A 16,203-nucleotide genomic window follows, 5' to 3' on the forward strand; every position below is an offset into this window, starting at 1 on the left:
CATTCATCAATAAAAAGGAAAAGAGAACTGATACATGCTACAGCATGACTGAATTTTAAAAGCATTATGCTAAGTGGAGGAAGCCAGTCACAAAAGGCCACCTATTGTACAATTCCATTCATATGAAACACCCAGAATAGGCAAATCTATAGAGACAGAGGTTGGTTGGTGGTTGCCTAGAGATGGAGGGTCTGGGGGAAATGGAGAGCGACTGCTAATTGGCATGTGGTTCGTTTTGGGGTAGTGATTGCACAATTCCGTGAATATGTTTACTACAAACCATTGAATTGTATACTTTGAGTTAATTATATGATTTATGAATTATATCTCAATAAAGCTGCTATATTTTTAAAATTTGTATAAACTCTTTCAGGAACCTCATCCTACCCAAAGTTGCTATTAGAACTGTAGTTGACAGTGAGAAAGAACAAAGGTACTTCCTTGTTTTCAGTGCAGTTTTCTTCCTTGATTTCTAGAGACAATAGGACTTTGCCCCGCTCAGCATCTCCTTACCTGGACAGGGAGCTGACTTATGGATAGATAATTACAATACTATGTGTGAAGACCAGTAATAGGCAGATGATGGGTATAGTATGGAGAGCAAGCACAGATTTCTGAAGCCTGACGGCCCTGGGTTTGAATCGCAGCTCTGCTACTACCAGCCTCTGTTTCCTCTTTTTAAATTGTGGACAATAATAACGAGCCATGGGAATGCTGGAGGAACTAAAGGAAATACTGTCATCAGAGCATCTATCAATCACAAGGCCCTGCACAGCAGTGCTTCTCACACTTCAGCTGGCATGGGAATCATCTGGGGATCCTGTTAAATTGCAGATTCTGATTCAGTAGGTCTGGGGTGGAGCCTGAAACTCTGCTTTTCTAACAAGCTCCCAGGTGATGGCCCTAGTGTTGGTTGAGGACCACCAGTTAAGTAGCAGGACTCTACAGTACCCTGTGTACGAAGTGCCAAAAGAGTGTAGAGGAGGAAGCAGTAAATTAATTCTTCAGTAGGGAAGCCGGAGCTGGACTTTCCTTGAAGAACTGGTAGGGAGTTTGCCAGGAATGAGAAGGGGGATGTGCATTCCAGACACGGGGAAGAGAATGATTGAGACCTGGACATAAGAGTGGCAGGTGACCTCAGAAATAACTTACGGGGACTTCCCTGGTGGTCCAGTTGTTAAGACTCTATGTTTCCACTGCAGGGGGATAGGGTTCGATCCCCGGTCAGGAAACTAAGATCCTGCATGCTGTGCGGCCAAAAAAAACCCAAAAAAACTTATGGAACGTGGTGAGCAGCGGCCAGAAACTGGGAAGGTAGGTTGTAAATGATTTAAACCTGATGTTAAAGAGTTTTAATTTTAGCCTAGACCAGTGGTTCTCAAAATGTGGTCCCTGATCAGCACCATCCTCAAACTTGTTAGGAATATACATTTTAGGACCCACCCCAGACCTACTGAATCAGAAACTCTGGAGGAGTGGCCCAGCAATCTATGTTTAAACGAGTCCTTCAGGTTATGCGGGTGCACAGTAAAATTTGAGAACCACTGGCCCTAGGTAATGGGGCCAAGGCACTGAGGTGTTTTAAATAGTAGAGTGAAGTGATCAGATGTGTTCTAGAAAGTTGACCCCAGCAGTTGAAACACACTAGATAGGGAGAGTAGGAAGGCAGCACAACCAATTAGGAGGAGAGGGTAGAAGTCCAGGTGGAAAGGGTGGGCACCTGGACCAGGGCAATGGTGAGGGAATAAAGGAGAGAGAGCTGACCTAAGAAGAATTTAAGAGCTGGATTCAGTAACACCTGGAGACTAACTGGATGTGACCTGTGAAGGTAAACAAGGAGTGGATGATTCTAAAGTTTCTATCTCAGATAACTGAGTGGGTGGTGAAACTAATCAAAATAGTAAGAGAAGGGAGAAAAGTAAGGCTTGGCTGGGGAAAAAAATGAGTTTAATTATGGATAGGCGGAATTTGCTTCAGGGCCATACAAAGGGAAATGTCTTAAATGCACTTGAAAATAATGGTCCAGGTTCAGGTTGGAGGCCCAAATTCATGATCTAGATTTGGAACTTGTTGGTATGTAAGGGGCAGTTGAAGCTGTGCCCATGGAGAAAATTATTCAAGAAATGAGAATAGAACAAGGAGAGAAGACACAGAAATCTCAGTATTCAGGCATAGGCAGAGAAAGAGGAGCTGGGGGTGGAGACTGAGAAAGAGCCATCTGAGAAGTTGAGAATAGGAAAGAAGCACATTGAAGAAATCTCGTGTGTCATAAAGGAATGTGGTTGGCTGAAAATAACAGAAAGTCTGGCCACAAGTTGTTTAAACAAACAAATGATGTTTTTCTTACATAGCAAGTTGGCAGTCCAGGCCTGGTACCATCATAAAAGACCCAGGCTCCAGCTTTCTTTCTGTCCCGTTTTTAAGGTGTTGGCTTGAAACTCCATGGTTGAAAGATGGCTGCCGTACTTTCAGGCATCACATCCAAACTCAAGGCAGGAAGAAGGGGACAGAGAGGCTGAGGCAGGACTAGCTACAACTCTCCCCTTTCTTTGGGAGTCTCTCTTTTTATTCACTGAACTTGCGGTTTCATCTTCTTGGCTACAACTGAGTCACATGGTCACTCCTGGCTTCAAGGGAGGATAGGAAATTGAGTGTTTAACTTTCTGGCTTCTATAGAAGAAGGCAAGGGAAAAAGGGTTGGGAGTGGATGTGACATCTGCCAAGCTGTCATGTATGCCACATCTAAAAGGAGAGTTCCAAGGAGAGAGACACGGTGACAAAGGGGGCCAAGGAGAGGCACAGCTTCTCAGCCCTATGCTGTTGCATAAATAAATCTTTTACACAAAATATAAATGTCAACACTGTACAAGCAGTATGAAATTGAGTCAAAAAACAAAGCAAAACAAAACAAAAAGCAGCTTTCCCAGCTATCATTCCCAATATTATGATTTTTTTTTTTAATCTTTACAACAGACTGCCTGCATTTTGGGCTATGAAGATCCAAACTCATTCTATACACAAACTCTGACGACTGAAATTCTCCAGTCAGTGTTTTCTATAGTGAATAGAATACAAAGCAGCTCAGAAAACTGATAGTTTCCCCTCCTTTTGTTCCTTTTATAATGTGAACAGTTCTTCTCTAGGCACATTTATGACTGTTCTGACATTATCTGATGCTCAGCTGGGGACACCAAACCCGGATGAGTTTACTCTGAACATATGAATAAGGCATTTTGTAAGCACAGAAGGAGAAACATAATGGCCATATAAAGTATGAGTTTAGAGCTTCCCTGGTGGTGCAGTTGTTGAGAGTCCGCCTGCCGATGCAGGGGACGTGGGTTCGTGCCCCGGTCTGGGAAGATCCCACATGCCGCGGAGCGGCTGGGCCCATGAGCCATGGCCGCTGAGCCTGCGCGTCTGGAGCCTGTGCTCTGCAATGGGAGAGGCCACGACAGTGAGAGGCCTGCGTACCGCCACAAAAAAAATAATAAATAAAAATAAAGTATAAGTGTTTGGAGAATAAAAGTTATTATGCAGGTGGTATGTCTCACTGCCAAGGTCTATTTATAGACGATTACTCTTCCCAACTAAAATCCCCTGTTCACTTGCATTTTAAGCATCCGAGATCTGACTACAGGGGCAACATCCCACAATCTACCATTGGGTGCCCCATGGTACAGGCCAAATAAGCCTCCCAATATCAGGGTCAACAGGACAGCACTCTGGGCAGTAACTGCTTTTCGAAACCTGATGTATATGCAATATTATTTGTTTTGGCTTCATCTAGGCCACCGGAGGCCTCTTATTATATTTGGGAATGAGGGCTGTTTACAGCCAGGACTATACCTCTTGACTGAGGGCATTTGCGGAGCATTTCTAGAGCAGATGAGCCATAAAATAGGAAGCCAGGAAAAGATCATGATAAAAGCTACCAGAGGATAATATAAGTAGATACCATCAAGAAAATTAAAGTATATAAAAATTCTGTCAACAAATTAATAAGCTTAGCACTAGTGTCATTATTTATCTTTAATAACAGAGGGCTGTAGTGTAGAAAACCACTTTAAAAAAATAAACAATAAATGAAAATATCACAGTATTGTATTAACTAGACACCTAACAGCTGATGAAAGATATAAGGAAATGTAACCAAATTAAAATCAGAAGTCTTCGGTCTTTAAAGCTTGACCCAGAAGTTTAAGCAGGACTACTTTTGTACATTCCCCTTTTTACATTGTCTAGATTCCACCACAATCAAATCATATTACAGCTGAAATTGTATATTTATGTTAACTTTACAAGTAATTTTCAGATATTTTTAGCCTGTGCCCAGAGATGACTTCTTTTTTTTTTTAAACAACCTTATTGAGATACATGCATTTGCTATGAACATTCCTGTACAAATACAGTGTGGACATATGCTTCATTTCTCCTGGGTATTTGCCTAGGACTGTAACTGCAGGGACACATGATAACTCTGTGTTTAACATTGTGAGAAACTGCCAAGCTGTTTGCCAAAGCGGCTGCACCCTTTTACATTCGCATCAGCAATGTATGAGAGTTCCAAGTTCTCCTCATCTTCACTTTCATATGAAACAAATACAGAGAACCCAACCACTTCCAACCATAGAAAGTTTCCTTTCAGGGCAAATACCCATTTCTTTTTTTGCACCAGTGAAAATGTTTTGCATCATCTTCCCCATTCCCCAAGTCTGCATTTGTGGTGACTGCCCAATCCACGCAGAGGAGAAGCACAATGCATGGTTTCTTTGTGGGTTAGGATGGGGTCCAGTAAGATCTTCAAGGGTGGGATATAGTTTTGTCAAAATCCAAAAAGGCCAACCAGACGTTTGGTTTCTTGTTTGGACTTGGTTGTGGACAATCATTTATTTTTAACAACCCGAGCATAATTCCAGGCACTAACTACTTTAACAGTTTGCTTGGCACTGTACGTGTGAGGTTCTCATTTTAGAAGTCTAATTAGTGACTGCATTCTGGTAGGGGAACCTCATGACCACAAGGGCTCCAGGGGTCCCTGTTAATCTTCAGAAGGGTGGTTGGTCTTCCCAGGGTGGAGGCCAGGAGGATACTTCTAGCCTGGGGATCTCTGGGGCAGAGCTTAGCAAAATTGTCCATCTGAGCCAGATTCCCCTCCCACTCTCAGACAGAGCCTGAGCCTCACCACACTTCCCAGGCTTTCCTTGGTTATCTGATTGCTGCTTTCAGTCTGCCCCACCCCTCCCCTCCAGTGGAGCCCTGCAAGAAGCCGGGGGCTGCAGCTCCCAGAGTGAGCCTCCCTTCCAAATACCAGCTCCTTCTCCTGGGTCAGTGCCATCATTCCTAGAACCTTCTTGACTAACCTTAATAATTGTTGCTTTTCCTTTCATTAATACTGTACGTTTAACATTCACCCCCACCTCCCTCCTCTCACACTTTTACTAAGGAAGGGACTGGTGAGCGATCGAAGTCACCCCACCCCCTCTTCCACTTGAGAGACTGTAAGACCCCAAACTGACATAAACAGTATTTTTCCCCCAAGACTTGAAACTAAGTTTAAGCATACTGTCAAAGTCTCCCAAGACCTCAGTCTCAGATCAACCTTATCTAAATAAAACTGTCTGAAATTGAAAAGTTAGTTATTTAATATTATGTTGCCTTCGCTCTGTGTCATTTTCATCTTTTATACTTGGGAATGATAGATCCCAAGTATGTATCAGAAGCGTGACTGTTTCAGAAGCACGGAAACATAGTTATGAGTTTCTCATACATATTTAACCTAAATACTAACCTGTTTTTATCAATTCTATCTGACCAGATAACATACAAACAGAAATTTCACAAATAAATAATTTTAAAATTCTTACCCATGGAAGTTAGATGCCTTTAATATTTTTAATATTCTACTTGGTATAGATAAATAATTCTCCAATATCAGAAAACAGCAGTGCAAATAAAACAATAAATGGCAACCGATGCTCAGACTGGGATGGGGTTTGCCGGGGACAGGAAAACAATAGGAAGTGGTGGGACCATGCCCTGCAGGCAACAGGGCTTTTCTAAATGGGATTGCAGCTTCCCAGCTGCACCCCAGGTGTCTAAGCCCTCAGGCCCTGGTGCCAGATAGCCTGGGTCTGCAACCCAGCTCCACAACTTCTTAGCTCTCTGATAAGTTACTCAACCTTTCTGTGCTTCCGTTTTTTCTTACTTAAAGTATGAACCATAAAAATCAAGTTGTTACTTAGATTAAATTTGTGAAGTGCCTGGAACACTGCCTGGTTCATAGTGTTAGCTAGTATCTAATTATAGCAATGTGGGCCCAGGTTACCACAGCTTGATTTTTCCTTTTTGCTTTTTTTAAATTTTATTTATTTATTTTTGGCTGCGTTGGGTCTGCTGCCGCGCGCGGGCTTTCTCTAGTTGCGGCGAGCGGGGGCTACTCTTCGTTGTGGTGTACGAGCTTCTCATTGCGGTGGCTTCTCTGGTTGCAGAGCACGGGCTCTAGGCATGCGGGCTTCAGAAGTTGTGGTGCACGGGCTCTAGAGCGTAGGCTCAGTAGTTGTGGCCCGCAGGCTTAGTTGCTCCGCAGCATGTGGGATCTTCCCAGACCACGGCTCGAACCCGTGTCCCCTGCACTGGCAGGCGGATTCTTAATCACTGTGCCACCAGGGAAGTCCCTTGATTTTTCATAGAAGGGGAAATCCAGGTTATTATGTGATATTTCTCAACATTTGGAATGTTGTCTTGTATAAAGCAAAGTGTGACATTATGGGCTGTGACTGTGCAACCCCTCTGAACTGTGCTGTCTTTTCTCCAATCCCATCAGCTCTCAGAACTACCTGCTGACAAGGGTACATTGACAGTGCTACCCACCAGTTCTCTGAGCCCCAGAATTGTGTGCACAGATGCCTGTTTAATGTCTTCAGGTAGATGTCTTAAACTTAAAATGTCCCAAGAATTCTTGATTCACTTACCACTACCCCCAACATAGAAAATCTGTTCTCCCTTCAGTCTGTCTCCTCTCAGTACATGGCATCACCATCCACCATCTGCCAACTCCAGAAACCACTCCCCCTCGGTTCTTCTCCTAATCTTCTCCTTCCAGGCCCCCCTCCAGTGCAGGAGGCCTGGCCGAGGAGGGGCCTGAAATCCAATCTCCAGCCGTGGGCTCCACTGCAGGGCACCATCTGCTTGAAGGCTGGGACTGCTTTTTCTCACTTCCCTGGTCTTCTAGCAGTTCATTACCAAGTCTCTCGGTAGCTTCCCTCCATCTCCGCTGCCCACTGTAAGGTACCCTCATTTTTCACCTGGATGATCAAATTGCTTTCCAACTGTGTGGCTGCTTCTTTGTTCACACACCCCTCCAGTCATTCCCCACCCATTTGCTAGGTCGAATATATTACCTTAAAAGGGCAAGTTGAGTACATTACTCCTTTGCTTAAAACACTTCGATGACTTCCTGTTGTTCTTAAGGTAAAGATAAAAATCTTAACACCACCTACCTGCACCATCTTGTTCTTGCCTGACTCAGCCCCAAACCCAGCCACTCTGCTCTTAAGTTACCCTGAACTTCTCTCACTTTGTCTTAGGCTTTATCGTGACCCGACAGCTCCTACTGCTTTCAGTTTCACTTAATATGTTTTCAGGGAGGCTTTTTCTACCTCCGTATTAAATTTGGTCCCCCTGTGCTGTGCTCTCTTAGCACCCTGCCCATTTGCTTCATAGAGCTTATTTCTGTTACTGAAATGTACACACTGTGTGCGTATGTATACAAATCCGTAGCTGTTATTTCTCTTTAAATGATGAAAACTTTCTGGTGGGTTTTCATTCCTGTTGGGGAGTGGGCTAAATTTAAGCTTGCCATACTACTCAGCCATAAAATTTCACTCAGCCATGAAATTTTGCCATTTGCAGCAACATGGATGGACTTGGAGGGCATTATGCTAAGTAAGATAAGTCACACAGAGAAAGGCAAATACTGTATGATATCATTTATATGTGGAATCTTAAAAATACAACAAACTAGTGAATAAAATAAGAAAGAAGCAGACTCACGTATATAGAGAACAAACTAGTGGTTACCAGTGGGGAGAGGGAAGGGGGAGAGGCAATATAGGGGTAGGGGGGAAAAAGGGTTATTACGGAATTACATGAAATCACGTGTGTGAAACTTTTGAAAATCGTAAAGCACTATAGCATTTCAAGAACCTTTCATTCGATTAAAAAAAATACTCTGGAGAAACAAACAAAAACAACTTGCCAGTGAAAGTTATAATGGTCTTAAACCATCTCATTTTGGGTAAATATTCAGTCAATTGAAAGTTGTAGTCCTATCAGAACTTACCCCTCCCCACTTTTTTTTTTTTAATCATTTTTTTTTTTTTTTGCGGTACGCGGGCCTCTCACTGTTGTGGCCTCTGCCGTTGTGGAGCACAGGCTCCGGACGCGCAGGCTCAGCGGCCATGGCTCACGGGCCCAGCTGCTCCGCGGCATGTGGGATCTTCCCAGACCAGGGCACGAACCCGTGTCCCCTGCATCGGCAGGCGGACTCTCAACCACTGCGCCATCAGGGAAGCCCCCCTCCCCACTCTTGACTTCCGAAGATGGCCTGTGGGATCAAAGGGAAGCTTCGAGGGAGTGGCCAGACGGGTCTCAGATCTGTGTGCAGAGATGTGAGCCATAGCTTGGGTCCTCACTGGCCTTTGCAGCCATGTGCCTAGTCACACCTGGTCACCAGGGCCCTACTGGCATCAACTGCTGAGGTTGTTGGCTGTCAAGCTCATGATCTGTTGCTTCAGCACCTTGAGAGTCTGACGTCTCACCTTCCCACCCCGACTCCTTCATCCCTGCTCCTCTCACCAGCTGACCTGGGAGCACTTCAGCTCTTGCTGGGGTTTTTAGCTCTGCCCATCCTTGGGGTCTTAGCCACATCATTACCTGCCAATTAGTCCACCATAAAGCCTCTGGTTTAGGATCACCTGGCCCCTGGCACAGTGCCCATTGGCCTGTCCATGGCTCTCACCCATGCTACTTTCTGCTTGCCTGGCAGAAGGCATAAGAGAAGTCTGGGTTTCTGGCACACCATCTGCAAATTGTGGACACCCAGCAGCACTATCTCAGATTCCTCTTTCTCACTAAAGCTACTGTCTGCTCCTAAGCCCTGCTCAACGTGAGACTTCTGCCAGAATTGGGCAGCCTTCCAAGCTGAGCCAGGAGAAGTGGGCTTCTAGCCTCCTCCACACTCAGCTGGATATTTCTAAGCCCCTGCCTCAGGGTTAGACCCCCAAAGTAGGAGAATACAGACATGCCCATGCTGACCACTTACCCTACCTCTTTCTCCATGAAATTTATTTTTATCTCCCTGATTCTCATTCTCTCTTTGGGTTTTAGCTTAAAGCTAAGAGAGTCCTTTCCTGGCCTTTCAGATTAGATTGACGGTAAATTTCACAAGGGCAGAAACTGTTTTGTTCATTTCTGATCCTCAGTATCTAACATAGTGCTGGGCACACAGTGCCAGGACATAGAATAGAAACACACAAAAAATTTGTTGAACAAATATTGTTAATCTGCCTTTACCCTTAATAGACATTAAGGTCAGGAGGCCAACAGTGACATTTTATAAATCCCTCTATTTCCTTATCATGCAGGGCTTTGGAGTAAGTTCCTGGCCCTACTATTCATTTATTCAACAAATACTTCTTGAGTGCATACTATGTGCAATGCACTGGGCTTGCAATTGGAGATATACGAGTAAATCCTTTAAAACATTTTTATTAAACACATCCAAAAAATTGATAACATACGTAAAGTGAAAAACAAATTATAAAGTGAACCCCCTCTAGACCTTGGTAATTCCAATGGTAAATCTTTACGTAGTGAGGAAAACAGATTGGAGGGGGACAGAAATAGATACCTGGAGACCACATGGGAGGCTACAGTGGCCTTGGGCAGAGAGATGATGGGGTCTACTCTAGGGTGGTACAGGGAGAAGGAAAGGGAAGGTTGGGCTCAAGAGATATTTAGGTGGAAAACAGTACTTGATGGATTGTTACTCACTAGTTGTATGACCTAGATAACCTTTCCGAGCCTCAGTTTCTGCATCTGTAAAATAGGTTAGTAATAACTATAGTTATTTGTATCCCTAGCACAGAGCACAAAGCTTGGTACAAGATGACACATACAAAAATCATAGCTACTGTGGTCCTTGCTGTAGAAGCTTCATAAATGCCGGCAGAATGAATATTCTGTCTTTGGGCTGGAACTCGCCATCTTTCTCTAAGGAGGAAAATAATATATGATGGTGCCTTTACCAGAACCGGCGCCCATGCTCCCCAGGTAGCGGGTCAGGGCTGGGCAGTGTGGGCCAGCGCGTCCCGGCCCGGGGTGAGAGTCTAGGACAGCCTCAACCCCGCCCCGGCCCCGCCCACAACCTTGCGAACTCCGCCCCCGGAACCGCGCGCGTCGCCACCGCCCTTGCTGGTGACGTCCGGGCCAGACGGGTCGGGCGGGCTCTGCTGAGCAGTGTGCTTCCGCGGGCTCCGGGGTCGCTGGGGCCTCGTGGCGGGGCGGCTCCGCGGGGCTTGGCCCGCTGCCTCCCCTCCCCCGTACCCTCTTGCGGCGCCCGGCGGGGCCTGCGCTTCAGCCGGAGACCCGGAAAAAGGGTGAGTGTTGGCGGGAGCGGGATGGGACCGCCGGGCGCGCGCTCCGTTCTCCCGGGCATTGTCTGGGCGGGGGCGGCGCGGGCACGTGCGCGCCCTTCCCCCACCCCGCCGGACGCGCTGGCACCCTGGCTGAGGGGAGGAAGGGAGGGGGCGGGTGACTGACGAGAGGAGAGGATCCGAAGGAGGAGGCTGGGTCCGGGGTGAGTGTGTGTGCCGGGGGAATCTCCGCAGCGGGAACCCGGAATTTGGGTGTGTGAGGGGTGTCATTTTTTAAGGGACACCTTGCTCTCTGAGGGGATGGGGGTCCCCTGGGCCCCACTGGCGGGAGCTTTTAGCACGTTAAACCTGGTGGCCTGCGATGGGATTGGAGACGAGATTTGGCCCCAGCACCGGCAAGTTGTGGATTTATCAGCAGGAATCCTGGAACCTTTCTCCAACCTGTCGGCTTCCCTACCGTCTCCTTCAACCGTTAAGGATGAGTAGGATTTAGAAAGGTTGGAGGATACTCTAGAGATGGTGCCCGAGTTAAAGCACCAGAGGTGTGAGACAGTGCGGGGTGGGAGTGAAAGGCTGCTTTGGTGGGTTGCGGCCAGATTGCAGAAGACAATGAGGTTTATCTCATAACTTTTTTTTTTTCTATTGTGAATGTAATTATGTTGAGGGAAAATATCACCAGTAATTCTACAGCCCTGACACCTCATTCTTAGAATTTTGATATTTGTTTGCTACTGTTTTCTTTTAAGCTTGTAACAGTTACGGAGTTGTAACTACAATTTTCCATTCCCTTTTCTCCTTAACATGTAAGAATATAATATTATGTAGTATTCAGCAATATAATTTCCTCTTTCTTAATAAGCAAGTAGTAGGTATTCATCATAGAAAAATTTAAAAATACAAGAAAAATGAGGAAAAGTACCCATAGTTTTACTGTCCAGAGATATTATCATGGAGTGTATATTTTTGGTTTTGTATGTTCTTTCAAAGATAGGAGCAGGTGAAGCCATTCTTAGGAATTTAGTTTTTTTTTTTTTTTTTTGCGGTACGCGGGCCTCTCACTGTTGTGGCCTCTCCCGTTGCGGGGCACAGGCTCGGGACGCGCAGGCTCAGTGGCCATGGCTCACGGGCCCAGCCGCTCCGCGGCATGTGGGATCTTCCCGGGCCGGGGCACGAACCCGTGTCCCCTGCATCGGCAGGCGGACTCTCAACCACTGCGCCACCAGGGAAGCCCGGAATTTAGTTTTTATGAGAACTCTTTTGAAGGCTGTAAGAAGGAAAGTAGCATAATCTGCTGGGCGGAGGGGAGAGGGCAAGAGCGGAAGCTAGAAGATCGGTTAGTTTACAGTACCTTGGACTAGGTCCATGATTGTGGGGATGGAGAAGAGTAAGTAGAAAGATTAACAAATATTTTGGAGGTAGAATGAACAAGACTTGGAAATAGATTGGTGAAAGGGAGAACTCTTTGCTTTTTGATACTTGTTTTGAGCAACTTTGAGTAGATGGCAGCATTCGCTGAGAAGAATGGAAGAGAGAAATTTGAGGTGGGAGAAATCATGAGTTCTGTTTTGGGTGTATTAAATTTGAAATGTATATTAGATATGAAGTTGGTATGTTGAGGAAGCAGTTGGATGTACAGGTTTGGAGCTTCCAGAAGAGAACCTAGAGCTGGAGATAAAAATTTGGGAGTACTCAGTATATAGATGATATTCAAAGTTATAGGACTACCTGTGATCACTTAGGGAAAGAGTGTAGAGAAGTGAAAATTGAGTGAGCCTCAGGCACTATAATGCTTGGAAATCTTATAGAGGAAAACGATGGGCACAGGACAGAAGAAACAGCCAGCGAGGTAAGAGAAAAAAGCAGGAGACTGGTGTCATGGAAACCACAGAGAGAAGTTTCTGGATGATGGAGGCTTGGTCCGTCAGTGCTTCTGAGATGTTTAATGAGTTGCTTACTTGGATTTGGCAACGCAGAGGTTATTAGTTTGGTCATTGGTATTATTATCCAGAGTACTAGAAGTAGGAGGTAGAAACAGATGGGAGTAATTGAATGGGAGTGGGGAAGTGAAGACAATGAGTGTGAATTAGAAACAAGTGCCCCTTGTTCAAGACACCTTATTTTCACCTCCCCCAAACTAAATTTAATAGATGAAAAATTGTGTCTTTAATGTTTCATTCCTTGATTACTAGTATGTTTGGACATTTTTTCACATTTATTGGCCATTTGTGAATTTCTGTTCCTGCCCTTTGTGCGTCTTTTTATTTGTGTTTGTCTTTTCCTGATTGACTTTCTAATTGTCAAGAATTATCTAGATACTAAAAATATGTAGCCTGATACAGAGCTTACAGAATTTCCCCCCTAATGTGTGTCACCATTCCCCACCCCCTGGGAATAAATTGAGTTTATTACCTGTGCTCCATCAGGAAGGGCATGGTTAATAATGGAAAAAGCATACTTACCATTTAACTCCTACGTATACTTTTTTTCAGGTGTAGTAAAATACACATAACGTAAAATTTACCACTGTAACCATTTTTAAGTGTACAGTTCAGTGGTATTAAATACATTTATATCATCGTGCCGCCATCACCACGATCCGTCTCCACAACTCTTTTCATCTTGTAAAACAGAAACACTAAACTTCTCATTTTCTCTTACCCACAGCTATTGGCAATCACCATTCTGCTTTCTGTCTCTATGATTTTGACTAAGTTTGAGTACCTCATATAAGTGGATTCAGTCAGCGGTTGTCTTTTTGTGACTGGCTTATTTTACTTAGCATAATGTACTGAAGGTTCATCCATGTTGTAGCATATGTCTCAGTTTCCTTCCTTTTTAAAGGCTGCATGATATTCCAGTGTATATATATATCACATTTTATCTTTTCATTCATCTGTTGATGAGCAATTGAGTTGTTTCCATCTTTTGGCTCATGTGAATAATGCTCCTAGGAATGTGGGTGCCCAGATACCGGTTTGAGTCCCTGCTTTCAGTTCTTTGGGGGTATTTACACAGAAGTGGAATTGCTGGATCATACAGTAATTCTATTTTTAATTTTTTGAGGAAGCGCCACACTGTTTTCCATAGTGGCTGCACCATTTTATAGTCCCACCACCAATGCACCAGGGTTCCAGTTTCTTCACGTCCTTGCTAACACTTTTCTGCTTTTTGTTTTGTTTTTCTAAAGTAGCCATGCTAATGGCTGTGAGATGATATTTCATTGTGTTTTTGATTTGTACTTCCCTAATATTAGTGATGTTTAATATCTTTTCATGTGCTTATTGACCATTTGTATATCTTTGGAGAAATATCAATTCAAATCCTTTGCCCATTTTGAATCGAGTTCTATGTTTTGTGTTTAGGTCTTTGATCCATTTTGAGTTAATTTTTGTACCTGGCATTAGTTAAGGGTCCAAATTCATTTTTTTGCACATAGATATCCAGTTTTCCTAGCACTATTTGTTGAAAAGATTGATTTTTCCCCATTAAATGGTCTTGGCACCCTTGCCAAAGATCATTTGAGCATATATGCAAGAGTTAATTTGGGGGCTATTTTATTCCATTGGTCTATATATCTGTGTTATGCCAGTACCACGCTGTTTTGATTACTGTAGCTTCTAGTAAGTTTTGAAATCAGGAAGTGTGAGTCCTCCAGTTTTGTTCTTTTTCAAGATTGTTTTGGTTATTCCGGGTCCCTTGAGATTCCATATGAATTTTGGGATGGGTTTTTCTATTTCTGCAAAAAATGTCATTGAGATTTCAGTAGGTATTGCATTGACTTTGTAGATGGCTTCGGGTACTATTGACTTTTTAACAGTATTAGGTCTTCCAGTCCATGAAAATGGGATGTGTTACCATTTATTTGTCTTCTTTAATTTCTTTCAGCAATATTTTGTAGTTTTCATTGTATATATCTTTTACCTTCTTGGTTCGTTCCTAAGTATTTTATTCTTTTTGATGCTATTATAAATGGAAATATTTTTGTAATTTCCTTTTCAGATTGTTCATTGTTTGTGTATAGAAATGTAACTGATTTTTATGTGATGACTTGGTATCCTGCTACTTTGCTGAATTAATTTATTCTACCAGTTTTTTGGTGGAATCTTTAGGGTTTTCTACATATCTTCCCATATTAAAATTCCTTTATAGTCATTCAATGGATACACTGTAATTTGCTATGGACTATTTCCAGTTTTTTATTATGAAGTTTTTTATTATATTCTAAATATATAGAAAGTGGAGAACTAATATTTAAGTTGTAGATCTGTTAAGTACAGCCCATGTATGATGTATATCACCAGTCTTGAGAGTATTTCCTTAGTATAGATTCCAAGAAATACTTGATCCTCCTCTCTTCTCATTTGCTCATGCAGAATAGAATTCTTCATTGCCATCTCCTTAAAGTGGCCCCCACCTCCTTGCTTTTAACTAAACCTGCCCCCCTTTCAGTCTGTTTTCTACACTGCCACTGAATGGAGGGTGAGGGTCAGCATTGGTGCACTTTTCCCTCATAGAAAACAAGACTTATGAAGCAGATTGTTTCTATAGCATCTGTTCTGTGGGAGTTAGAAAAAATTTTTTTGAAGGCTGGGGTGCACTTCATGGATGAATTGGAATTTATTTTGATTCTTGAAGGATGAATAGCATTTCAGTAAGCAGAGAGAAGTTATGGATGAAATGTGAACCCGTTGGAAGGTAATTAGGAGAAGTTCAAGCATGTGAACTTTGATGACTGTAGGCAGGGAGAGGTAGAAGAACTAGTTCTCCTAACCAAGGATTGTTTATTCTGTTTATCTGAAGAGTGAGCTTGGGGTAAGTGTGGGGAGAGACCTGTTATGTGGTGGTAATGAAGGCTGGCGGTGACCAGAATGCCAAGGAGCAGGAGCTTCAACTTTATTCATAATGTTTTTACTTACAGAGTTGTGGATATGTTGGTGATTGTTATTTATTTTGTTTTTTTAAACTAATTTAGTTTATTTGAGTGTATACTTATTCGTTGAGACATAATTCACATAAGATAGAATTCACCATTTTAAAGTGTATAATTCAGTGGTTTTTTTAGTATATTCACAAGGTTGTACAACCGTTACTACCGTCTAATTCCGTAACATTTTCATGATTCCGGAAAGAAACCCCATACATATTTGCAGTCAGTCCCAGTTCCCTCCTCCCCTCATCCCCTGGCAGCCACTTTCTGTGTCTATGGATTTGCCTGTTTCTGGACATTTCATAGAAATATAATCATGTAACATGTGGCCTTTTGTGTGTGGCTTCTTTCACTTAATTAGCATGATATATTCAAAGTTGATTGGTGTTGTAGCATGTGTTGGTACTTTATTCTTTTTTATTGCTTAATAATACATTGTATGATTATATCACATTTTGTTTATCCAATCATCAATTGACATTTGAGTTGCTTCCATTTATTTCACTATTGTGAATAATGTTGTTATGAACATTCACATACGTACAAGTTTTTTTGTGGACATATGTTTTTAGTTCTTTTGAATGTATACCTGGGTGTGGAATTGCTAGGTCACATAGTAAT

The 16,203-nt window shown here is 43.2% G+C and overlaps 1 protein-coding gene across 4 annotated transcripts in view; it reads left to right on the plus strand.

The window, feature by feature from the left end:
• Positions 1 to 10,495: 10,495 nt before the first annotated feature.
• Positions 10,496 to 16,203, plus strand: part of YEATS2 (YEATS domain containing 2) — a 109,526-nt gene continuing 103,818 nt past the window's right edge. The window contains exon 1 of one of the 4 annotated variants that reach the window (XM_067738209.1): positions 10,496 to 10,658. The gene's annotated coding sequence lies outside the window, so the exon portion shown is untranslated. Of the gene's footprint in view, positions 10,659 to 10,794; positions 10,859 to 16,203 lie in introns of those variants that run through there. The other 3 variants (XM_067738207.1, XM_067738208.1, XM_067738210.1) reach the window with 3 other exon arrangements.

This window comes from Pseudorca crassidens, chromosome 5 (genome assembly GCF_039906515.1).
Source record: "Pseudorca crassidens isolate mPseCra1 chromosome 5, mPseCra1.hap1, whole genome shotgun sequence".
Lineage (NCBI taxonomy): Eukaryota > Metazoa > Chordata > Mammalia > Artiodactyla > Delphinidae > Pseudorca > Pseudorca crassidens.